This window comes from Megascapheus bottae, chromosome 4 (assembly GCF_031878675.1).
Source record: "Megascapheus bottae isolate mThoBot1 chromosome 4, mThoBot2.hap1, whole genome shotgun sequence".
Classification (NCBI taxonomy): domain Eukaryota; kingdom Metazoa; phylum Chordata; class Mammalia; order Rodentia; family Geomyidae; genus Megascapheus; species Megascapheus bottae.
The window spans coordinates 78,088,578-78,115,030 of NC_143512.1; the positions used below are offsets into that span (position 1 = coordinate 78,088,578).

At 41.9% G+C, this 26,453-nt stretch overlaps 1 protein-coding gene across 1 annotated transcript in view; it reads right to left on the bottom strand.

The window, feature by feature from the left end:
• The window catches only part of Trio (trio Rho guanine nucleotide exchange factor), a 289,249-nt gene extending 263,418 nt beyond the window's left edge, over nt 1-25,831 (bottom strand). Inside the window, exon 1 of the mRNA XM_090332122.1 lies at nt 25,742-25,831. The gene's annotated coding sequence lies outside the window, so the exon portion shown is untranslated. The remainder of the gene's footprint in view (nt 1-25,741) is intronic.
• Nucleotides 25,832-26,453: the final 622 nt, after the last annotated feature.

Consider the following 26,453-nt stretch of genomic DNA (forward strand, 5'->3'; position numbering starts at 1 on the left):
AAATGGACAGAATTCTGTACAGACATGTCCAGAATATTCCACCCTATAACCACAGAATGCACATTCTTCTGAGTAACCCATGGTAGTTCATATCATAGGATATAAAACAAGTCTTAACAATACAAGAAAACTGAAATAATTCCCTGTGTTTTATAAGTTCACAATGGAATAAAATTAGAAATCAGTAACAAGAAAATGCTAGAAAATATCTAAACACGTGGAGATTTACAATACATTCCTTAATCATCAATGGATCATTAAAGAAATAAGGTTAAAAAACATTTCCTAAAAATCAAATGAAAATAAAAACACAGCATAAGGCAGTGCTTTAAAGTTTACGAGTGCCTTCATTAAAAACTCAAAAAGATTCCAAATAAATAACCTAACAATGCACCTCAAACTCTTCAATAAAATAAGAACAAGCCAAAGCAGTAGACAGAAAGAGATAATAAAGATCAGGACAGAAATTAATAAAATGGAGACCAAAAAAACAATACAAAGAATCAAAGAAACAAACAGTCAGTTCTTTGAAATGATTTCAACTAAGATAGATGAATCCTTATCCAAACTAATCAAAAAAGGAACACAAAATAATAAAATTATAGAAAGGATATTTCACCAACACCAATGAAATTCAAAGGATAACTAAGAAGTACTTTAAAACTTCATATTCTAATAAACTGGAAAATCTACTAGAAATGGACCAATTTGAACCACAAGTATAGAAGCCACTTAAACACATCTATACTATATAAAGCAATATAATTGAAGCAATAAAAAGACTCTCCTAGAAAAGTTCAGTGCTAGACAGATTCACTGCTGAATTCTGCCAGAACTTTAGAGAACTAGCATTCTATTCCTCAAATTAGTCTGTAAAATAGAAAAGGAAGGAATGTTAACAAAATCAGTCCATGAAGGCAGTATTACTGATAACAAAATGCAATAAGGACAAAATGAAGGATGACTATTGACCATTTTCCTTAATGAGCACAGACTAAAAATTCTCAATAAAATACTTCCAACAGCCAGGTGTGAGTGGCTCGCATCTGTAATCCTAGCTACTCAGAAAGCTGAAATCTGTGATCGCAATTCAAATCTAGGCTGGGCAGAAAAAAAGTCTCTGTGAGACTCTTAACTCCAATTACCACTCAAAAATGGGAAGTGGAGCTGTGGCTCAAAGTAGGAGAGCTTAAGGACAGCAAATGCCTAGTCCCTGAGTTCAAGCCCCACAACAATAAAAAGAAAGGAAAAAAAAAAAAAGATGCTTGAGACCACACACACACACACACACACACACACACACACACTACAAAAAAACAAAACAAACAAAATACTCTCTGATCTTATGAATACTTTTGGCAAAGTAGTAGGATACAAAACTTAACCAAGCAATGTTATAGACTAGTAAAAAACATACTGGAAATAAAATCATCCTATTCTCATTCACAACAGCCTCAAAAAAAATATTCAAAGCTGGAGTTACCATTTGAAGTATTATATCTGTAAATCTGGCTATGAAGGAGGTTAAGATTTAGAGGATCAAGGTTCAAAGTTAGCTCAGGCAGAAAAGTTCTAGGAACTCCATTACCAATTTAACCAAGATAAAGCTGAGCTGGAGGTCTATAGAAAAAAAGAGAGTCTTGTCAACAAATGATTCAGGCAGACTGGAAATTGACAAATGTTAGACTATAATTAGATCACTATCTCTTACTCTATACAAAATTTAATTCAAAATGGACCAAAGATCTAAATGTAAGACTTGAAACGTTGAAACCAGAGAAAACTCTAAGCAAAACTCCAATTACTCGGCTGGGAGTTTGGCCTAGTGGTAGAGTGCTTGCCTAGCATGCATGAAGACCCGGGTTCGATTCCTCGGTACCACATACATAGAAAAAAGCCAGAAGTGGTGCTCAGGCTCAAGTGGTAGAGCTCTAGCCTTGAGAAAGTCCAAGGACAGTGCTCAGGCCCTGAGCTCAAGCCCAGGACTGGCAAAAAAAAAAACTCCAATTACTCAAGAAATAGACCACAAATTGATGATTGAGGTTGCATCAAATGAAAAAGGTTCTACAGCCTGGAGCAATGGCTCATACCTGTAATCCTAGTTATTCAGAAGGTATAGATCAAGAGGAAGATGAAAGGAAGGCAATCCAGGCAAAAAGTTCATGTGATTCTACCTTAACCAAAGGAACATGTTGATGTATATCTCTTATCACACAGGAGGAAGTATAAATAGGACTGTAGTCCAGGCCAACTTAGATATAAACATGAAATCCTATAACTAAAATCAAAAAACAGGACAAAGGGTCTGGCTCAAGTGTAGATCAATTGGCTAACAAATTGAAAGTGCAAGGTACAAGGACCCAATTTCAAACCTTACAAATATCAAAAAAAATTTAAAAGTTTCAAAGATCTATATATAAAGTTATATAAAGACAGCCTATGAAATGAAGGAAAAATTAGTTTCAGCTCTTCATCAGGTAAAGGATTAATACACAGAACAAAGAACGCAAAAACACTAAAAGAAACAATCCAATTAATAAACAGGAAAATGCACTGAACAAATAGTTCTCAAAGGTACAAACTGCCGGGGTGAGGAGTGTGGCCTAGTGGTAGAGTGTTTGCCTAGCATGGATGAAACCCTGTGTTCGAATCCTCAATACCACATACACAGAAAAGGCCAGAAGTGATGCTGTGGCTCAGTGGTAGAGCACTAGCCTTGAGAAAGCTGAAGGACAGTGCCCAAGCCCTGAGTTCAAGCCCCAGGCCTGGGGGGAAAAAAAAGTACAAATTGCCATTAATTACATGGGGAAAAAATATTCAACTTCCCTAACCAAAATGGAAATGCAAATCAAAATTACACTAAGATTCCATCTCACCTCAGTCCAAATGGATAGGACAAAGAACCCACACAACAAATACTGGTGAGGAGGTAGGGCAAAAAGAAAACCTTATTCTCTGTTGGGAAAGATATAAATTATTCAGAATGGGAATTGATATTGAGAGTCTTCAAAAATTTTAAACTAGTCCAGGTACTGGTGGTTCATGCCTATAGTCTAAGCTATTCAGGAGACTGAGATCTGAGAATCACAGCTGGAAACTAGTCAAGAGAGAAAAGTTGGTAAGACTTATCTCCAAGTAAGCACTATACATGCTAGAAGTGAAGCTGTGGCTCAAATACTAGATCACTATAGCTTTGAGCAAAAAATGCTCAAGGACAGCACCAACAGCCTAAGTTCAAGCCTCCGAACAAGGAAGGAAAGAAGGACAGAGAGGGAAGGAGGGTGGGCAAGAAAAAATAGAGCGAGAAAGAGGAACAGGAAAGAGGGAGAGATGGTAGAGGGGTGAGAGGACTAAAAACAGAGCTGCTCTATCACTCCAGAGCATATACCCAAAGAAATGTTTAATCAACGCACATTAGCTATCTGCACATACAAGTTTTATAAGCACTATATAATAGCTAAACTATGAAATCACCTTGGTATTTATTAACTGATGAATGAATTTAAAAACATGGTCTATATAAACAAAATTGAGTATTATTCAACCATAAAGAAGAATGCAATTATGTTTCTTAATGGAAAAAGGAAAAATAAATGTCTGAAAATCATCACACTAAGAAAAATAAGCCAGATTGACAAGTTATGTATTTGTAAAGTGTCTCCACCTAGCTGTCCATATGGGTGAGGGCTTTAAACTTTCACTAAAGTGAATTTCTTACATTAGGCTATGTGATAAACACCTGACACCAGCAAATCTCACTGATTAAGACCAAGACATCAATGATACACCATGATATATGCTTGTAAAGTTGCAAATGTTCACACATGTTAACAGTCAGTTTCCACAGCTACTCAGGATTCTTTCCCATTTTATAAACATTAGAATTTGAGAAACTTCTTGAAGTATTATGCCAGAAACTATTTTTCACTCTTTTAGAAATGAACTGGTAGCCAGGCACGGTGGCTCATGCCTATAATCCCAGCTACTCAGGACGCTGAGGTCTGCGAATCAAGGTTCAGAGCAAGGTTCTGGGCACAAAAGAACCTGAGACTCTTCAATTAACCTCTAGAAAATGGCAACTGGGGCTTGGCTTAAGGGTAGGGTGGTAGCCTTGGGCTGAAGAGCTCAGGGACAATGCCCATACCAAGTTCAAGCCCCATGACCCACAAAAAAAAAAAAAAATGAGCTGGTACATCCACCTTGGTTTCCTTCCTCCCTTCCTGACTCACTATGGCTATAATGTCATCCCAACATCCTGAGACATAAACAAATCCTATCTCAAAGTTGAAACACAAACAAAAAGACTGGAGGCAAGGCTTAAAGAAAAGAGCACTTGCTTATTTGCATAAATATGAGCTCAATTTCACTCAGACAGGATCAAAGAAGAAAGGCAAGAAAAGAATGCTGGGAAATTGCTATGAAATATAAGAAATACAGGAATTAGGAAAGATAATGAGTTCACTTTGAGAAGAAAGAAATGTATGACTTCAGAAGCTCCCACCTATCCTATTTCAGTTGCCTCAACACTTCGAGAGGTTGGAAATCCACATGTACAGGCCTAAGAAGGCCTCCATCAGTACACGTTAATGTGGCTCTCAGGGAGGACATGTCTGGTTGTTTGTTGTCAACTGAGATCATGGTCTGTTGAAAAATCCCAATTCCTAGGCAGATGAAGGTATATGGGAAGAGCCAGGACAGGAAGACAGACTCAAGGTATGTCACATTTCAAAACACAAAAGTACTTTTGAAGAGTACAGAAAACATTGAGCCTTAGAAACAAAGACAAATCGTTAACAGGAAGAATAAAATAGGAAGCTTAAAAGAGAAGCTTAGGCTGGGGAAGGACTTGCTTTACTGCCAGCTACAGGCTTCCACAGCCCAGTGGATCATCCGTGATCATCTCAAAAGGGTCATCTTGCAGTGCATGCCAGATCCCTTGTTCTCCTGGGCCTTTTATTTCCCTTGTGTTTTAAAAGTAACTCAATAGGTAAAAGACACCAACACTTTAGAGCAAGGGGTATGTATATGTAAAAAGTAACTAGGCAAAACATACAATCCTATAGACAGGAAATCTCTCCCCTGGAAGGGACAACAGGGAATGATAGGGAAAAAAAGACAATCATATCTACTCTGACCAAAACAGTATTCCAGTTAGAAAAGCCACTGTTTAAATCTGCTTGACACAATCTCAGGAAACCAAGATTTTTAGCTTAGGCACAACAGAACTGGTCTGCCTTTGTTAAACATCAGACTCCTGAGCAGATGCTACTAGCAGTTTCCCTCACAACTATGACCTGCAGTAGTAGACATATCATTCTAATTCATTCAAGCTGGCACTAACACATTCTGATACAGAATAATCACTAAGGAGTCAAGTCATCCTTACCATTTAATGTGTGGATGTGACATTCTTATTCCTATATTTTTCCTCTCACTCCTATAATAACTAAGACCTCCATTCTGTTTTCCAGATGCTTTTTGATATAACTACCAAGGACTTTTAAAACTATTTTTCCCCTAGTACTGACATCAAGTGTCAAAGGACTTAAGTCACCTGCATCATCCTGAAGAAAAAAATTACAGTCAGGTTCATGACTACCCTTGTGTCCCACTAAGAAGCATCAGAAAGCCATTTTCAATGAAACAATGCAGGTCTGCACAAAGTTCTAATGTGGGCGGAGATGAATTAAAGAACAGGATCCAATTGTAAATGTCTAGATTTGGTCGAAGCACACAAGAGCAACTCGGGAACATACTTATTAAACCCCTTTTTCAAATAACTACTAATGTATGACACATAATAAAAATGTATGTGATAAAGCCTCTTAAGATTTCTGAGATTAAAACAATGTAAAACAATTATGCTAATAAAAGTGTAATACCGGTATTTCAAAAACAAGTTAAATTTTATTCAATTCTTAAATTATACAAAGATTATGATCATGTCCTTAAAATGAATTATTTGGAAAAATATATTCTGGCCAGCCTCATAATGTAAATGATAAGCAAGTTGGCACAGAATAATGTTTGTATCTACTAAAATTCCAGGCAAGTTTCAGCTCCGTGAAAGAGATCACAATTGTCTTTAATGAGGGGAATAATCTTCAGGCAGCAAAATCCAAAACTCTACCTTCAAAATAACCAGCAAAAAGCCAGGCTGGAGGAATGGCTCAAGTAGTAAAGTGCCAGCCATAAGCAAGAAACCTGATTGACCAAAAATCCCAGAGTTAAAAACCCTGGTATTAGTGCAAATATACATGCACACACATGTGTGTGCATGCGCGCGCACACACACACACACACACACACACACACACACACAATACATGTGTTTTCTAAGAGTAAGTTTAAAATGCCTTATTCTCCCCAACTTAACCTCACCACCATTTGAAACTGCTATTATACATTACATATATTTTAAATCTTAGACCTTACTTACCAACAGAACAACAAAGGACTGATATTTTCAGCATTCTCAATTATCAGTACAAGAAATGTGGGCTAGGAGAGTGTTAAATGGCAAGGCCATCTGTTCTGATATGGTTTCTCTAATTTCTTTCAATACTACATAATATCTCTATGACAACACAGTGACTATAAATTAGTTGGAAGGACCAACTGGGTTCAGTCTGCTCACAAAGCAGAAAGCCCCATGAGTTTCACAAGCCATGTTCCCATTGTAAAGAAGCTACACTTTCTGCACTGGGCCCAAATAATGTAAATGGAGGATTTTGAAAATTGTACTTAGCATATCTTATTGAATACTGGTCACGGTCCCTTACTGTGATTTGGATTCATTTTGTTCCTAAAAGGCTCATTGGCTGGATGGCACAGTCCTCAATATATGGTGATGTTTTCAGAGGTAGGAATCGTTTCTGAAAGGTGTTTTCTGAAAGATGGTATGTCTTTCAAAGGTGGCGCCAAAAAAGTCCCTTGTGTCACTGGGGATAACTGCCCTCAGTTAGTTCTTGAGACAAGAAACTGCCTACCTGTCTAGTAACAAGATCTCACCACTCCCTTGCACTCACATCTTGTCAGCCTCTGAGACACAGCTAAAAAGTCAGAAGGGTCCTCGCCAGAGCTAATAACATGCAGTCTGGATTTTCAGTCTCCCAAAACATGAGCTAAATATACACCTCTATTACTGAAGTACCCAGTCTCACACACACATTACAGTAACAGAAAACAATACAGTCCCACAACCCCAAAACTAACAAATATTCTGTGGTGTAATTCAGTGATTCCTAAACCTAGTTGTACAATTAATTACCAATAGAGTTTTTTTTCAAAGTAACAGATTCTAGAGCCCTATTCTAGACTAGTGTGTCAGAAAAATCAAGAGAGTCTATATTTAAAAAGCAAAAGCAACAACAACAACAACAAAAAAACCTTCCAGGTAGCCGGGTGCAGAGGCCCACCCTGTAAACCTAGCTACTCAGGAGGCTGAGATTTGAGGATCATGGTTCAAAGCCAGCCTGAGTACTACAAAGCCGTGAGACTCTTCTCTCCAATTAATCTCTAGAAAAACGGGAAGTAGGCTGTGGCTCCAGGGTAGGGTGATGGCATTGAGCTGAAGAGCTCAGGGCCAGCACACGCAGGCCCAGGGGTAGGGTGATAGCCTTGAGCTGAAAAGCTTAGGGACAGCGCCCAGGCCCAGAGTTCAAGCTCCATGACTCCCCTCCACCCACCCACCGCCCCCCCCAAAAAAACTTCCCAGGTAATTTTGTTAGTCTTAAGTTCAGGAACCATGGGCATGAATCAACAATTGTTTGCTATGTTCTACCTGGGATTGTACTGAGCAAGACAGGGCCAGATGTCACGGCAGCTCGAATGCACAAGTGAAGAACTACTATAACCCAAAAAACCAAAACCAGATTCTACACAGGTGCCATGACAAGACCAACAGGACCCTAGGAGGAAGGAACAGGATGGACAGGTGCAATTTCCCCAAAGCAGTGGTGTTTGACAAAGAAGATGTAATAGCAAACACTGTAAGAATGTAGGACATGCTCAACACCTCTGGCCATAAAAGAAATACAAATCATAACAACTCTAAGATTCCACCTCACTCCAGTTAGAATGGCCAGGATCAAGAAAACTAATAACAGCACATGCTGGGGGGGATGTGGCCAGGAGGGATCACTACTACACTGTTGGTGGGAGTGCAAACTCGTTCAACCTCTATGGAAAGCAGTATGGCAGTTCCTCAAAAGACTAAACATAGAGCTCCCCTATGACCCAACAATTCCACTACTTGGCATTTACCCACTTGTCCAGAAACAAGAACATACTAAATCCACTAGCACAATGATGTTCATTGCAGCACTATTTACCATAGCAAAGATATGGAACCAACCCAGATGCCCTTCAGTTGATGATCAACAAGATGTAGTATCTATACACAATGGAATTCTCTGCTGCTGTCAGAAAGAATGACATTGCCCCATTTGTAAGGAAATGGAAAGACTTAGAAAAAAATCATAGTAAGTGAAGTAAGCCAGACGCAAAGGAACATAAGCTCAATGGCTTCCCTCATTTGTCATAATCAGCAGAAACCTTGGGCTCTCCTAGCAGAGATTTACAACAGAACAAAACCTAGATATATAAGGCCATACAGTATGACACTAAATGAAAGGACCTCCAGAATATAAAAACAAAAGCCATATAATGAGTGATTGTTGTCATTAATGTACTATGTTATCTCTCATCTCTTTGGCCGTCCCTTGGTTATCACATATTGTTACAGTATTTCAGCTGGTTATCTGATATATTGTATATATGCGTATTTGGTTATTTGAAGTCTGATAGGGAAGGGAGGAAAACAAGATGAGGGGTGGGGATGGAGGAAGGGAAATGGGGACCAAGACATGAGAAAGGGTATCAATGTATGTGAAGTAATGCACCTTCTATCTGGTGAATATAATGTAACCCTACTATTAATTACAATAAAAAAATATATGGGGAAAAAATGTAGGACATAAGATAGGGCTGCAGAGACCAACAAGTCCAAGTCTAAGTTTGCTGGAGCTCAGCTCTGTCAAAATGTGAATAAGCTGGTATGAGCCACAACTCACAAATGCATATCTGGGACTCTAAGTGAGTTTGGTTATGAAGTACCATCCCAGACTATGCAAATAAAAAAGAGGAATTTCCGTAGCAGTAAGGAATGAGGAAAGGACTGAAAATGACTACTTTAATCTTTTTTTTTTTGACTACTTTTATCTTTATCCATATCCTCACCAGTAGAACCAGAAAAAGCCTAAGGGTGTATAATAAAAGCAAAATAAAATGTCTCTTTTTTTCTGGTAGTATTGAGCCAAGTACTCTATACTCTACCACTTGAGCCACACCTCCACCTAAACTACTTCTTTCCTTTTTCTTTCCTTTTTTTATTTTTATTTTTTTAATATTTTTGGCCAGTCCTGAGGCTTGAACTCAGGGCCTGAGCACTGTCCTTGGGCTTCTCAAGGCTAGAGCTCCACCACTTGAGCCAAGCACCACTTCCTGCTTTTTCTATGTAAGTAATACCAGGGAATTGAACCTGGGTCTTCGTGCACGCTAAGCAAGTACTCTACCACTGGGCCCTTAAATTATTTCCTTTTAAAGAGTATCTCATATTTCATTTTCATCATAACACAAATTCCTATGAGACTTAAGCTAGTTGTTCATCTATTTCCACATTATTCCCCAGTATATTTTAAAGAATGCCTAATCACATTTTGCCTCTTTTAAACTATAAACTCACTGGAAAGAATATTACTTTAGTCTTTTCCATCTTTATGGCACCTGGCATACTGATACTACTCAGGGGATAAACAGTTCATTTATTACAGTGTCATACATTAAATAATGCTTATAAATTCCTTTGAAGACAAAAACCACTTCAAGTTCTAATTCAAAGTTAGTACTTATTTGAAACTGGAGGACTAAGATGACAGGCCAAACATCACAAGAAGGTCAAAACCCAACAGGAGGCACTGTGCTGAGAGCCTGAACTTCTGAAGACCTTTGGTGGCTTTGCAGGCACTCTACATAGCAGACAACAGCAACCTGATTTATGAGTTCTTAATATACCTAACCAGGAAGCAAGTTTCAAAACATTACAAAGAAAAAAGTCTTCAAGCTGAGCATGGTGGCTCATGCCTGTAATCCTAGCTACTCAGGAAACTGAGATCTGAGGATTGGGGTTCAAACCCAGCCCTGGCACTAAAGTCCATGAGACTCTGATCTCCAATTAACCACTAGAAAACCAGAAGTGGCACTGTGGCTCAAAGAGTAGGGTGGTAGCCTTGAGCTTAAGAGCTCAGGGACAGCACCCAGGCCCTGAGTTCAAGCCCCATGATGGACCAAAAAAAAAAAAAAATCTTCCAACTGGGCTCTGTTGCTTACACCTGTAATTCTTGCTACTCGAGGCTGAGATCTGGAGAATCACAGCTCAAGGCCAACCCAAGCAGAAAAGTTCACTAGACTCCATCTCCAAAATAACCAGAAAAAAAGCAGGGCTAGAAGTGTGGTTCAAATAGTAAAACACCATCCTAGCAAGCACCAAGGCCTGAGTATTGTAAAGAAATAAAATTTTAAAAGTCTTCAGTGGTTCATTTCTTTCAGTGTCTATACCCACAGTAATAGCAAGGGCACATAAATACATCAACCTTCTGATATGTCACCTTTTAAGTAAAACTAAAACACTCTATATGAAGTGGCAATTCAATTCCAAGAAACAGAACAATAAAAAGTTATGTGGTTTCATGCTAAGTTCACTTTCAGCAGGAGCAGAGCCAAAAAGCCACTTCTTCCCTTCAGTCACCTTCTCCAGAATGTGTAGGAAAACAAGTACCATCGGTTTCAAACTTCCCAACTGAGCTGCTTACTATTCCAAAATACAGGTCTGAGAGAATCTATAGGAAGTAAAACCTCTTCTTTTTGGCTGGAACATCTTATAAGAAGATTATAAAATTCCAAATGTGCCACCATATTTCAAGTAAAGATGAGATCTTCTCCATAATCCGCTTTTCTTCGAATAGCAGTGGTTCTCCACTATCAACTCAGTTCTCTAGCACCAGTCTCCCTAAGAGGAGGGTGTTGCCTCAGCATTAGATGTATTTCAGAGGGGAAGCCATCACTAGCCAAATATGTGCAAGCACTAGTCTACCCTCAGCAGAATACCCTGGGTATTCAGTAACCTCAAGTTTGTCCTGAATAACTACAGCAAAAGACAAGGGTTCTCTGATCTTGGTTTCCTCTGGCATAAAATCCAGCATTAACTACTCCAGAATGAACTACTTCATTGCAGGAATCTATGAAAATTAAGTAGGGTGAGAGAGGAGAGAGTAAGGGAGGGAGAGGGAAAAGAGAAAATATTTTTAAAAATACAGTAAAAAAGTTCAATCAAATGGTCTTAATACCCTCATATTACTGTAACCACATCATTAATTCCAGTGCTATTCTCCACCCCATCATGACTTTTTTCACACTCCAAATTTTTTCAATATCAAAGGACCTTTTTGCTAAAACTTGTAGCCAGTAGCGTTTTTTAAAGTATAGTTGCCAAAATTTCCAAAACACAATCTAAAGAGCATGAGGACATTTGTGGAATGTGCAGAAAATAATATATGAATTTGAGCCTATCTGCTATGTCATCATTTAATGCAAAAAAAACAGAACAGTAAAAATTTCACTTACAACAGACCTTGCCCACTGTTTCATGATTTCAAGAGCTGAGCACATCACACACAATTCCCAGAAACTGTGCACCAAAGCAGAAACATCCATCATTGCATTAACTTTGCTACAGGAGGTTATAGAAAGAAATATTTTGTCAATGGAGGGGAGTAAACAATGATGTTCCCAGCCATGACTCATGACTTCAACATGTGAATCCAGCCTCTTTCCCTACTTGTAGAAGGATCTGGATTTGTGAGAAAACATGGATCCAACCTCATCCACCACGCACCCATTCTTACTTCATCTCTTACAGATAACTCAATGACCATTCTTGTGAGCTCAACAATTACCTTTTTCTTTTTCTTTTCTTTCTTTCTTTTTTTTTTTTTTTTTTTTGACAGTCCTGGCTTGAACTCAGGGACTGGGCACTGTCCTTGGGCTTTCTCAAGGCTAGCACTCTACCCTTGAACCACAGCACCACTCTGGCTTTTTCTATGTATGTGGTACTGAGGAATCAAACCCAGGGATAGGCCAGCACTCTACCACTAGACCAACCTCCCCGCCCCCATGCCTTTTTATTTCTTATCTCTGGCAACTAGTACACTGAAATGAAAATTATAAACTTTTTCCTACAATATGTACATTATTACGTGCCTGTCGGAAATTAATCTACCTTGGGCTGAGAGCATAGCCTAGTGGAAGAGTGCTTGTCTAGCATGCATGAAGCCCTGGGTTCAATTTTCCGGTACCACATACTCAGAAAAAGCCAAAAGTGGCACTGTGGCTCAAGTGGCAGAGCTCTGGTCTTGACCAAAAAGTGTCTAAGGACAGTGCCCAGGCCCTGAGTTCAAGCCCCAGGTCTGGCCAAAAGAAGAAAAGAAATTAATCTCCCTTTCCTTTTGGTAACTGTTTATTTTTCAATTTTGTGCTTCCACAATCACCAGAAACTTAAGGTGTTAATGGAGTCAGGCAGCTCTTTTCTTATGTGCAGGGTATTACTTCATCTGTCTTGTTTGGATGAGTGACAAGGCCTGAGCTGAACAGAAGCTGACCACTGACAGATGAGTTGAACAATTTAAATCTAATGATGGAGATCTGTATATCATTTTATATGGGCTCACATTACTTCCTTAAAAGAAGATACTGAGCAAGTTTTTTCACTGTCAGAGAGGAACTGCAAACAAGGAAAAGAAAAAACTAAAATATATCCAGAAGACTGGAATGAGAGGCCTAAATATGAACACATGTTTATTATTGAAGAGCTAGGAACAGAAAGTTGGGGGTCAGGATGCATCAGTATAATTATGTGCAACTGTGTGCATAGATGCAGTGTAGGTCTATAAACACATTCATTCTCTAGCTCAGTCCCTAGAGAGGTTTTAGATGCAATGAGCACACCTAGTATTCTGATCATGTTTCTAAATACTATTCTGCTAAAATGACCAAAATACTTGAGGTAAATTGACCCAGGGATAGATAAAGAAGTACAAGATGATCCTTGAACAGCTCACAGTATCAAGAAAGTAATAAAAATAAAATAAATACAAATAATAGAGACAGATCCCAAAAATGTAAAGGAGCCAGCATAAAAAAAGGGACTCCGTGGGCAAAGAACGTGGCCTCATGTGTTTGCCTCGAATGCATGAAGCCCTGGGTTTGATTCCTTAGTACCACATACACAGAAAAGGCCAGAAGTGGTTCTGTGACTCAAGTGGTAGAATACTAGCTTTGAGAATGCCCAAGGACAGCGCCCAGGCCCTGAGTTCAAGTTCCATGACTGGCAAAAAAAGAAAAGAAAAGAAAGGGACTCCACCATACATACTAATCAAATTATGGACATCAAACTAAATAATGACAGCAAAGAACGTATTACACTGCATAAAGCAGGAATTCATGAGGCCTATAGTAACATTCATTAAGTTAAATAGAAAAAAAGAACTTCCTCTTTATGGTAGAAGATAGGTTGCTTCTTTTCTGTCAATCCTGTAAGAATTGTGTGTTTTGTTTAAAAGTTCCCGCTTTAGCCAGGTGGCTTAGCCCTTGACTAAATTTTAGTGGCATCCTTTTCCTGCTATACTGTAATTAAGACATCCTGTTACAAACTCATTGAATCTTAGATAGATCCTATTCTTGTTAATTAAGCCAAATCTTTTTGCAGATTGTGCTCAATCTGAGCACAGAGGCAGGACCTGTTGGGTTACCAATAAAAGGGAGCAGCCTGCCTGCTCTGTGTGCTTGCCTTCCAGATTTTTGGTTGATGATGTATCCTTCTGCAAAAGTAAACTTTGCCTTGCTAAGTTTGTTCAAGTTGGTGTTCTTATTACTACCCAACACTCCAACATCCTAAGATTTATCTAACAAAGGACAACTATAGAGAAAAAGAATAATTAAATTGGATTATATTTGACAACCAACACAGTAGTAAGTTATATGGGCAAAGATCAACAAGAAGAAATGATACAACCAATGAAACTAATGAAAGGAAGGGAAAGAGAAGGATTTTAACATTGCTTCAAATTATCTTTCCACAGAACTTGAATTATGAAGGTTAAAATGATGACCTAAGTAGTCACTACCTACACCAGTGATAAAACCGAATATTTATGTAACAGTAATAGCAGTTTTAATTAGGTGAGAAGAGGAAAGACACACAAACTAGAGGCTCAAACCAACATTTTTAAAAGTCGATAATACCCTGGAATCTTTCCCTCAACTTTTATTTGGTATGCGACTGGTAAACTATAGCTTTGATCTTCAACATACAAATATTTACATATTCAACTTTAACTATTTTAAATGACAATAAGGGACTCTATAGGGTACTAATGAAGTCAGGGGAGGGGTGTTTTTAGTCTCTTCCCTCTTAGGGATGAATAAGGCAATGAGAGGACTTTGTGATCCAGCAGACCTGGATTTAAATTCGAGTTCCAGCCCTTAGAAACAGAGCAAACTGGGGCAGGTCATTTATCCTCAGCAGAGGCTGACAGACTCATCCATAACACAGAAACAGCATCCACCAGCTGAAGGAGAGATTCTAGTCTACAGCAGAAAAAGTACATAAAACACCTTACACTTCTAGATTGGAAAATCATAGGTCATTGCCAGCTTTGGCATCAGTTTTAGAGATAATAGAGAAAGAGTACTGGATTTTCTTGAAGGGCAGAATTGGCTTCTGGAGGAGAAATAAATGTTTTAAATATCCTAAGAAAATGTAATTAGGTTACTGCTTTCCAAATGCCCTATTTTACTCTCTCATGGAGCCTGATTCCACATCTATCACTTTACCTCCAAGGACAGATCAGTCTTGGCCACTCAATACTGCTCCCTCCACTTTGAGACTGTCCCACATGTCCATTTTCAAAACAAAGTCCTCGGATCAACCATTCAAGTTTTTAGTGTGGGATTTCATCTCAATTCTGAACTCAGTTCAAAAGTCAAACACTTCCAACTCTTTGCTTTAGAGCATAGGTCCCATCTCCCAAACAGGCTGAACCAAAATGTAAGTAAATTCAGCAAAGAAAGGAATACAGACTGGCCCTAACAAAGAATGACGCCGAGATATAAAGAGTTGGCCAATAACAAATCCTGCCCATGTTTCAATCAACTGTTAGGAAATTTAAGACTTTATTAGCAAAATGATGACCCTAGCCGGGCACGGTAAAACACACCTGTAATCCTAGCTGCTCAGGATGCTGAGGACCAAGGTTCAAAACCAGCCTGGGCACAAAAGGACCTGAGACTCTTATCTCCAATTAACCTCTAGAAAATGAGAAGTGGGGCTTGGCTTAAGGGTAGGGCGGTAGCCTTGAGCTGAAGAGCTCAGGGACAAGCCCCATGACCCACAAAAATAAAAAAATTAAAAAAAAAAAATGATGGTCCTGAAAGACTACAGTGAAGCCTCTCCCATGAGGAGCTGTTCTCATGTAGACAGCCTATCATGTTGTCGTGACCTGCACTGATATACCCAAGAAAAGGGATGAACTGGAAACTATCAAATTAACAACAGTTCTCCAGACTTCTGGACCCACATAATTAGCGAAAATGCAACAATACATAGATGGAGGTGTAAGGACTCTAAAAGAATATGACTTTTTTGGTGCATTGTCTGTTGTGGTTTGTTTTGGGCTATTCATGCTCCTTGGCATGCTAGTTATTGTTACTATGGTACTGAAAAGGGTAGTGAACACAGGAAATTATGTAAAATGTTTTAAAGCTTCCTGGAAGCAAATCTGTCTAATATTTATTCCGGCTGTCTGGGTGTCAAAACAACAGGTAACTTAAACGTTAGAGGCTGTGTGAGTTAGACTAATTAAGTAAAATACTTGCAACATCATTCTGGACAAAATATTTTTCTAGTTTTTGTATGGGACCTTTAGAACAATGTGGGAATTATTTTGGGGGCCTTATCATTTAAAAGTTTAAGTAGTTAGTTATCCAAAAATAAATACAAGTTATATTATCCCTGTAAGACCCTAGGACATCTGTCATCTAAAACAAGGAACTAAAAAAAGAACAACTAAGAAAACATAAAGACTTGGAATCCAAATTATCCAAAACTGTTCTCTTATAAGTTCAGAGGAAATATATAACAGCAGCAGTAAAGAAAAAGGGAACAAGCAACCTTAAAGATGTGACTAAGACAAGGTGCAAACAAAAAGAACAATGGAAATCAACAACATAATAGACTGCTTTGACCAACATCTTAAAGACATCTCATATACATAACTTTCTAATTATAATAATATTTTGCCCTAAAGTGTTCCCAGCACTTGCATGTCACTTCATACATAGTTAAGAAATAGCAATTATTTTACTTGTTGCATTGAAACCACCTATTCCACTGAATTTCAAAGCAAAGTACTGTAACTTTTCCAACAGTATATACACCTACGCCCATTCCCCACACCCCGACATCACAAAAGAGAGGGAGAGAGGAGAGAGGAAGAGAGGGAAGGAGGGACTGATTAAATCTAGCTAAAAAGCTGGGGGCTGGGGCCCGGAGTGTGGCTCAAGTGTGGAATGCAACCTTTGAGAAAGCCCAAGGACAGTCCAAGCTCTGAGTTCAAGCCCCAGGACTAAAAAAGAAAAAGAAAAAGCTGGGTGCTGGTAGCTCATGATTGCAATCCTGACTATTCAGGAGACTGATACCTTAAGGTTCCAGTTTAAAGGAAGTCCAGACAGGAAAAAGTCTGTGAGACTCTTATCACCAATTAAACACCAGAAAACTTGAGTGGAGCTGTGGCACAAAGTGGCAGACCACCAGTGAAAAACCTCAGGGGCAGCAACCAGGCCCTGAGTTCAAGCCCTGTGACTGATAAAACCTAGCTAATAGATTGAAGGACTGTAGATTCATTCATTCATTCATTCATTCATTTTGCCAGTCCTGGCATTGGAACTCAGAGTCTGAGCACTGTCCTTAGGCTTTCTCAAGGCCAGAGCTCCTCTTGAGCCACAGCACCACTTCTGCTTTTTCTATGTATGTGGAACAGAGAACTTAAACCTGAGCTTTCATGCATGCTAGGTAGGCACTCTACTGGTAGGCCAAACTCCTCCCTGAAGGACTGTAGCTTTAAATTTGAGTTGTTTTATGCTAGACTAGCATGGGGGGCAGGGAGAATGCCAAAGTGGGTAAGAATGATTGGAATACAGTGTACATGTGTAGACATTTAACAATGAAATCCCTACCCCCTTCCCTCAACTAATGCAAACCAATAATAATAATAATAATATAAAAAGGAGTAGTTTTCTTTATACAGTTATGAGTCTTACTGTAAGGGAACTACTAGCACCATTCAATCCATTCATTAGTATTGTCAAAAATAGGTAGCTGCAAACAAGATGAGGGGTGGGGGAGGGGGGAAGGGAAATGGGGACCAAGACATGTGAAAGGGTATCAATGTATGGGAATTAATACACCATTTATCTGGCAAATATCATGTAACCCTTCTATTAACTACAATAAAAAATATAAAAAAAAATAGGTAGCTGCAAAGTCAATTACATACATGAAGGCCCAAGAACAAAGAGCAACTGATCATACACAAATACTAATGTAACACATCCCAGAAAGCCCTTTAATGCCAGGAATACCAACGCACTGCAAACCATTCTGATACTCGTCCTTTCTCTCTGGATGACAGTAAAATCACCTGAATAGAAAAATTCGACGTAAGAGATGGAAACTAACTGTCATTTGTGTTTAATAATTTAAGTCAGCGGACTTGACTGTCATATGCCAGATGGATACCCAAAGTGAATCTTTTCATAGATATCCAGGAAGGGTTCTTTATTTCCCCATACCTATGTTTCAAATTTCCCTCACTTATCCCTAATGATTATCAAAATTTAGGTGCTAAATAGAGCAGTCCAAGCACCTATCATCTTTCAAGTCAAGGGAAGTCTTTCAGTTGTGTTCAGTTTTACTTGGAGAAATGACTTACACTGGTTTTGAATTTTATTGGCATCTTACTTTGTTTCCATTTATTTCGATTAGTAGTGGAGCTGAATGTTTGTGAGACATATGTCCTTTGAAATATCTAGTTTTCTTTTGGATTGTCCCTTCCTAAGTTATTCATATATAATTTTTTGATCTGTAAGAAAAGTTTTCTCCCCAAGTATCAGTCTTCTTTTAATGTATTTTTTTAACGCATACGATTAATTAAAACAGCTGCCTGTTGTTGTACTGTTCTATGAGCTTTAACACATGGAACCAACACAACTATGATACAAACACTGCTCCATCACACTCCAGCAACTCTTCCTGGTTCTCCTTTGGAGCCATTCTCCCACCCCAGCTTTTTGCTGTCAATCACAAACCTGTTCTCTGTTATATAGCTGTCTTTTTGAGAATGTCATATATAAATGAAATCATACTTTCAGGGCTACCTTTTCTCACTCAGCACTAATGGAATGAATGTGCTACAGTTCACTTATTCACAAATATATTGTTCTACTGCTTCACAGACAATAAGGGCCCATATCCCTTCCCAGCAGCATGGCAAAACCAAGCAGCAAACTTCTTTCCTGGAACTGAAGGGAAAAGGAGGTCACACAGCTGCCAGGACAAATCTGCCACCACTTACAAAAACCCTTCTGAAGGGAAACATACAGCTACAGGCTATAAGAAAATAAGGAAAATAAACTGTATTAAGACATTACTAACCTGAAGTACTCTTAGATCTACAACTGAGTTTCTATATTAATGAAGTTCAAGAAAAGACTTGATGTCAGTAAAACTACAAAGTACCCATTTATAACAAAATCCAAATAAGATGATATGTCCCTAGACTGCAATCTTTCCATGAGTAGGCATAAGACTAATAAAAATAGTCATCTAAAACTCAAGTACATTTATCACCAAAAGATCTTTCATCTTCATAGCACATCTCAATCAGACTGACTATTCCACTCACTAAAGAAGTCTCAAGAGGGATAAACCTCAGAAGTGGGTATCTTTCAGCAGCTTAACTACCTCTACCTTGAGTGTCAACAGTCCAACTCAGACTTTCTCTCCTGTGACATACAACTTCCTAGAGGGCAGATAGTAATTCATGTTTCAACAAGATGTACTTACATGGAGAAGGAACAGAAAAAACTAAAGTAACAAGATACACTATGCAATAAGAAAATAACTTCCAGCAGTGGATAAGAATTAAAAATGAGTATTTGTATACTTGCTAACCATTATAGGAGCAAGATCTCCCATAAACAAGGTGTGAATATTAATCAGGCTTCATGAAATGATAAAGCTGGGAGACCACACTAGAGACTGGTCAGGAATCTCATTTCATCTTTATAAACTGGCAGGCAGCTGGGGTGAAATCAGAGTTTGGCCAGTGTTGGACAGTGTATTGAGTAGCTAAGATCTGTTCTGGAAGCAGCAGGGTCTACAATCAGCTCAGGGACAGAACAGAGACAGGGCCTTAAGGCCTCGTAGGGTCTTTTTCCTACTCTGCACTGCTTTCCTTTCAGTTAAGACATACAGGAATACAAATAGGAATGACTCCAGCTTAATAAAGCAGAGGGAAGGGGTAACAATGTTTGGCAAGAAATGTACTTACTACCTTACTTTATGTAGGTAACTGTAACCCCTCTATATATCACTTTATTTTTGTTTTTTGCCAGTCCTGGGGCTTGAACTTAGAGTCTGGGTGCTAGCCTTAAGCAAAATGTATCCAAGGATAGTGCCCAGACCCTGAGCTCTGCCACCTGAGCAACACTGTCACTTCCACTTTTTCTGTATATGTGGTACCAAGGAATCGAACCCAGGGCTTCCTGCATGCTAGGAGAGCACTCTAACCCTAGGCTATGCTCCCGGCCCTTTATATCACTTGACAATAAAATTTATCATACATAAATAATTCCTAAATTGAGGGAATTTTGAGACATCTCCCTGTTCATTCCTTTCCTAGTGCTCTGTGGAACAGCTCCTTAGCAAATCTGAACAAGCAAGATTGAGAATGCGGGCTGCCTTTAAACCTGGTTACCCTTGCTTTCACTGTAGCCCTTTCCTATCTGCTGTACTCCAGCAGCTAAAAAAAAGAAGATACGATAATAGCATCCTGCCTAGGAAGAGAGTCACACAATCACCTGTCAGTTCAGCAAAATTATTGGGCAAAATATCAGGGAGAAGCAGGAAGGAGAGAAGGGATGTGTAAGCAGAATACACCTGCCACCAGAATCAGTGGGATTCTTAAATCTATTTCTTCCCAGTCTTCTGAGCCACTAGTTCCTGAAAGTGGTCATTAAAAGTTTGTCCGGGGTGGGGGGGGGAGGGAACAGAGTACTGAAGGTGTGGCTCAAAAAGTATAGCAATGACTGGGAACAAACACACACACACACACACACACACACACACACACAAAAGGCCTTTAAAAATCACTCTGGCCACCAGTGCTGGTAGCTCACATCTATACTTCTACACTACTCAAAAGGCTGAGATTTGTGAACCACCGTTCAAAATCACCCAGAGAAGAAGTTCGTAAGATTCTTATCTCCAATTTAACCACCAAAAAAACCAAAGGTAGAACTGTGGCTCAAAGTGGTAGAGTACTAGCCTTGAGAAAAAAAAAAAAAAAAAGCACAGAGACAGCACCCAGACTCTGAATTCAAGCTCCAGGACTGGAGGAGGGTGCGCGTGTGTGCATGTGCACACACAAATCATTCTACCTACGTATTTTTTAAACACATGTATTATCTTCAAACAAGCCCCACTTTGAACATTACCACTAACTTCATTTAAATCTTGGTTATTTGAGTAGTTAAAATGGCTTCATTTATATCTGTACTTGCAACTTAGATGTTAAACTGCAAGAATATATTATCCCATATCAATAAGTAATTTACAAGGTCTCAATGAAAAGCTTTAATGATTATTTTATTGCTCTTATATTGTCCAGTCATTTAAAGCATTATTTTTACAAATTTCCCTACTTTTCTCTAAAACTGAGCTGTAATTCACTATCAGGTAACATTTTTTTTTAACCTTTTCTTCTCAAAATGCTGAAGGATCCAAGGACCTACTCCTTAAAACAATAGTTTGATGCTCACAATGTCCAACGCTGTAGGCTTCAAAGTGAACCAGAAGCCACACTACAAGTTTGGAGGCTAGTTAATTAAATGAGGTTAAGAACATAAATATGAAGAAAAGCTTTCTTCAATACAAGAAAACCATCTGGTTTAAAGATACCTCACCAAGTGACTGACCAGGTTTTCTTGATGTATTCCTTGGAAAGACAGAGGCTACAACAAGAATAAAATGTAATAAGAAAGAAACCCAGCATGATGACTTCAGAATAACCACAAACCTTTATTCTCCACATATTCATTTAATGCCAACCAAAGCATGCCAGGCAGGTTAAAAATAATGCATTTATGTAAGCACCCCACACACACACTTACAAGGTTAAATAAGGAGCTTTGAAAGAATGATTTATTGCCACAAGAAAGGGCCCCAAAATAGATTGGCAATAAAAGTGATTGGTCCCAGCGGGGTTGAGAACTAATGTAAGCCATGTTCTGGCCACGAGAGGCATGCAGGAAAGAGCTCCAGAGTCCAGGGCAAGCTTCCTAGCCCTGACCCCACCTCCACTGAGTTCCTCTGGGAAAAGTGGGGGTGGAGGGGGGTCACACAATCTCCCTAAAAAGTGATTTCTCATCTTCAAAATAAAAAAAAAATCACCTGTACTAGCTCATTTCTTTGAATTCTGCTTTACCTTTTCCAGTGATATGCTTGATGAAATTTAAGATTCACCAACACTTGGAGAAAATCTCTTAGGTGCCTGCTGACACATAATGTTTTCAGCTCAATCCACTCTAAGATTAACAGTTCTGTCAAGTCTATAGTGATAAGAATTATCAAAAATGAATACTTAAAAAAAATGTTTAAAAGTCACGATCAAAGGAACAAAAGGCGTATGGTATCCTTTATATGTGGATCTTAGATCCAAACAGTACAAGAGCAATTACTCAATATTTGGGTACCCAACGTTATGGACAGGGTATTGGAGATATAAACATAACTACATAGAAAAATCTATGATGGGCTATATACTCTATAGACATAATATTTTATTGTTTTGTTTTGTTGCCACTCCTAGGCTTGAGCTCAGGGCCTGAGCACTGTCCTTAGGCTTTCTCAAGGCTAGAGCTCTACCACCTGAGCCTCAGCACCACTTACGGCTTTTTTCTATGTATGTGGTACCAAGGAATCGAACCTGGGTCTTTGTGCATGCTAGGCAAGCACTCTACCACTAGGCCAAACTCCTGGTCCACATTTTATTATTTTAATTTTAATTATGTTCTAAAATCTAAGTGCCAGTGACTATATATAGATTCCCTTCTTGAATACTTGTTTGTTAAACATGACATTTGAAATATGATGTAAAAATCAAAGTTAATAAATTCTTTAATTAAAAAAATTCGGAAAAAAATGAATAGACTTTCCTGTGCCCATGGATCCAAACAGAGAATGAATTAAAGGTATATACAGGAAGTAAAACCTTGATGCTAGAGTATATGTATATGCATATATGTATGCTCGGTAACTTAGGGCAGGGGGAAAAGGCCACTACTGCTCTAAAATCCAAAGAAAAATGGAGAACACTACATAGACACTGAGTTTTGAGGAAGCTACAAAGTTCACACAGAAAGAAAACACCCTTTATGCTATCTCCCAGAATACCTCTCTGAGGCAGGCATCCTGTTCCAGTACCCAATTCCATATCTTGGCAGGTGGCAGCACTTCTGCTTGAACAATTCCACTAATGAAGAAATCACACAGCATCCCATTCTATTTTTAACCTGTTCTGTTTAAAGGTTCTAAGGTGAAGTTTTCTTCCTTTTATCAATCCTTAGGTGACAATTTTACTTCAGGACTGAAAAGAAAGGCAACCAGCCAGGCACTTGTGGCTACCTCCCATAATCCTAGCTACTCAGGAAACTGAGATCAGAGCCATGATTCAAAGCCGTCCTGGGCAGAAAATCTTCAATACTCAGAAAACCAGAAATGGAGCTATGGCTCAAAGTGGCATATGGGACAGCACTCAGTCCCTTAAGTTTCAAGCTCCACAACCAACAAAAAGGAGAGGGGGGGGAGGGAGGGGGAGAGAAAAGATAACCAATATAACCCTATGACTAGGTCACATTGGTAATCTTAAGTATTCATTGAGCTCAAAAACACCCTGGAAAAAAATGTTCACACTCCTCCCTGATCTCCCACAAGTCAGAGAGAACCTATATATCTCTTGTTTGAGTATCTTAAGAAACTGAATCAGATTGATCAGAGGATTTGGCCACTTCTTTCCCCTCAGCATCCACTCTTAAGCAAATTGCCCAGGAACCCTATGCATGGTAGGCTTTTCCGGGAAGAAGCTTCAGCCAGGACCTTCCCGATCTGTCCAGACTGTTCAATCTCTTCCCCCAGCCCACCCCGACTCACATCTATTCAACCTACTAGCCTCTCTCTACTCTCTGCTACATAACACTGGCCCACATGTCACAACCAAGATCTAGAGCACACATTCAGAGTTTCCCAAAGCAGAGAAAATAACTTATCAAATGTCCTTCCAGACTACCTTTGGGATGGGACACTGGAAATCTGCCCTGGTTTTTGACAATACAACCAACTAAAAGTCAAAACACTTTGGAGAATAAAAGAATGAAGGCAAGGAGCAAAATTACCTGGTTCTGTCCCACAATGAACACAAACAAAAACCCCAGCAGAATAGGGCAAGGCAAAGCAAGACGATAGATAGTACAACGAAACCACTGACAGAAAGCAAGCTTTTCTGTGGGTGTCCGATCAAATCAGATGTCCCAGACAAATCAGATGTCTTTGGAAAGGCTTAGGAGGAAAAGAAGTGTTTCCTAAACTATGCATAAAGCAAGTCTGGTCTCACAAGCAACAATAGCATTTTTTTTTTCCTTCTCTAGGGCACCAAGTATCTGGTAATAGAGAAAGCAGCTGAATTTTTCCCAGAAATCTACTGCTCCCCAATAGGTAATAGAATGAAGACAGGCTCGACTTTGGCATCAGGCATGAAGGAGTAAGTAAGTCCTAATTCCGCTATTAAGCGCTAATATCCAAAATCACACAACTGTGATGGCTGGATGGATGGCTTTTCATTGGAAGGAATTGATGTTTTTTTTCCTAAACCCTGGCTTTCTGCAGGGAACTCACAGGAGAGCAGCACACGGGAGAGCCAAACTGACACAGTAGAGTGTATCAGACTCAGCCTCAACCAACCCGCTAAGAATCAATTTAAAAGAACCTTGCCTGACATATTAAAAAAAAAAAAAACAAAATCGAGGGGAAGACCCCTAAAACCAGGGATCAACCGGCAGTGCTAACGTCTGCCTTGGCCCCCCTCTCCACCTCATTTCGAGAGAGGCCACCGGCGGAACGTGAGCCGACAGCCCTCGTGCACGCTCCTGCGCGGCGGCGCAGACCGCTCCCCGACCCTCCGGCCTCGGCAGCCGGTCCGCCACCCCGCCACCCCGCCGCCCCGCACACGCCCCAGACCCGACCGCCAGCCGGCCAACTCCTCCGGACCCGACCTGGCCCGTCCTCCTCAGCTCTCCGGCGTGCCGTCTGCATCCTCCCAAGCCCGCGCCTGGGCTGCCGGGGGTCGCAGGGACCCAGGCCGCCGCAGCCGCCTCCTCCCGCAGCTCCTCCGACGCCCCGGGTGCACGAGCAGACGGCACTGCCGGGCGCGGGGACGCGAACCGGGCTCGCGCGGGATCTGGGTCGCGGCGGGAGGAGGAGGAGGCGGCGGCGCCGCTGCCGCCGCCGGGGTCCCGGGGACGCCCTGTCACGCCCCCAGCGCCGCACACCGGGCCGCTCCACGCTCGCCTCGGCCGCCGGGGGCCCCTCCTGGCCGGGGCGTGGACACTGAGCCAAGCCGGCAAGGCCGGGTCTCCGCACCACCCACGCGGCACCCGGTCCCGCGCCGCTCCCCGGGGACACGGCACCCCCTAGGTGTCCCCCCCGGGGACTCCGGCCCGCCCCCGCCGCGCTCCAGCTCGGCCACGGCCACCCCCCTCCACACACACACACACACACACACACTCTCCCCCGGCGCAGCGGCTGCCATGGCTGCCCCCGTTTCACAGAAGCGTACACCCGAGGCCGGCAGATGACAGGCCCGAGCGACGACGCTCGGGCGGAGAAGAAAACAGGTTGCTTCGCGGGGCGGAGCAGAGACCCGGGTACAAGTGGACCCCACGACGGACACGGAGCACAAGCCGCTTTCGGAGGCGGCCCAGCCCAGTCCGCCCGGCCTCCACCCACGCCGCCCCGCCGCCGCCGCCGCCTCCCGGCCCTCCCGAGGAGGAGACAAAGAGCCGGCGCCCCAAGCCGCGGAGCCGGGGCCGGGGTGCTTCGCGGGCAACCAGGGACTGGCGCGGTCGGCGGCGCCCAGAGCGAGCCGCGCGCCGAGTGGGGCGCCGCGGACGGCGCGACAGGCCGGCGTGGGTCGCGGAGCGCCGGAATGCAGTGACCCTAGAGGACGCGAGCGCGCGGGGCCCGGCACGCCGGCGTCCACCGGGCGCGCGGAGCAGCCTCGCCGGAGCGACTCACCGGATCGGAAGAAGGCCGCGACGTCGGCCAGGTCCTTGGCTGCCTCCTCGGCTCCCTCGCCGGCGCCGCCTCCGCAGCTTGAGCCCGCCGCGCTGGCTGCTGCCGCGGGGCCGGAGGACGCGGCGGGGGCGGCGGCGCCGCCACCACCACCGCTGCCGCTCATGGCTGCGGCAGCGCCCGCGGCCGCGCCCGCCTCGGGCCCCCGCGCCCTTAGCGCCGCGCACCGCCCGCTCCGCGCCCGGCCTGGTGACGCTCAGCGTCCCGCGGCCCGCGGCCGGCGCACGAAGGCAGAGCCCCGGGGCAGCGGGCGGCGGCGGCTCGGCCCGGGGAGCGCGCCCACATAGACCGGGACTCCGCCCGGGAAACGCGGGCCGGCCGCGGGGCGGGAGCGCGGAGCCACGGCCTCGGCTGCGCCGGCCGGAGCGCGGGGCAGCGGCGGGCACCGCACCGGACACGCAGTCGCGAGGGTTGGGGAGGGAGGGGGGTCGGTGGCCGGCCGGAGCTTGAGAATCACGGGCGCCGGCGGCGGCCGCGAGCCTCCATCTTGATTTCCGACGGGGAAGGAAGGAGGGGGAGGGAGGAAATCACGGCTGAGGGAACCCGGGTGAAAGGAAAAGGGAGAGTAGGGAAAGGGGAGGAAGGAAAAAAGAGGGGCTTCGGCAATTTCCGGCGAGCCTCGTCAACGGCCCGAGCGTCGGCTCGGCGGGGGCGG